Source organism: Carlito syrichta, unplaced genomic scaffold (assembly GCF_000164805.1).
Source record: "Carlito syrichta isolate Samal-C Ts95f unplaced genomic scaffold, Tarsius_syrichta-2.0.1 Scaffold126707, whole genome shotgun sequence".
In the NCBI taxonomy this organism is placed as follows: Eukaryota; Metazoa; Chordata; class Mammalia; order Primates; family Tarsiidae; genus Carlito; species Carlito syrichta.
The window spans coordinates 11980-12420 of record NW_007070803.1 but is presented as its reverse complement, the minus strand read 5'-3'; the positions used below and the strand labels follow the sequence as shown (position 1 = coordinate 12420).

The following is a 441-nucleotide window of genomic DNA, read 5'->3' as shown; positions in this document are numbered from 1 at the left end:
CCCGCGGGCTCAGGCAGTCCGCTCCCCTCAGCCTCCCAAGTCTCGGGATTATAGGCTGAGCCACCGAGCCTGGCTCAGGCTCTATTCTAAACGCCTTGGTTTTATCCAATGTCAGTGAAGCTCTTGGTGGAGAGAGAGTCCCACCAGGAAGCAGAGCCCGGCTGGGCGGCACATTTGGCCAGCATGAGGTGGGCACACGGGCTGTCCACACGTGTCCACACAGCTGCCCCCAGCGTGGCCAGGCCTTCAAAGGAAGCCAGCAGTCCTGGAGGGCTGCTGAGAGCACCCTCTGCAGCTTATTGAGGGGTCTGTTGCATGACCCTGGTTCTGTGATGGTTTAAGAGATGTCAAGGCTCTGTCTGCTTTTCCCTCCGAAACCACAGGGCACTGGTTGGCTGGGGACACCTTTTATTTGGCTGCATGCAAAGTCAAGGATTCGGT

General features: G+C 58.3%; 1 protein-coding gene across 1 annotated transcript in view; it reads right to left on the bottom strand.

The window, feature by feature from the left end:
- Window positions 1–75: 75 nt before the first annotated feature.
- FBXO44 (F-box protein 44) overlaps window positions 76–441 on the bottom strand; it is a 6963-nt gene continuing 6597 nt past the window's right edge. The window contains exon 7 of the mRNA XM_021707898.1: window positions 76–120. The gene's annotated coding sequence lies outside the window, so the exon portion shown is untranslated. The remainder of the gene's footprint in view (window positions 121–441) is intronic.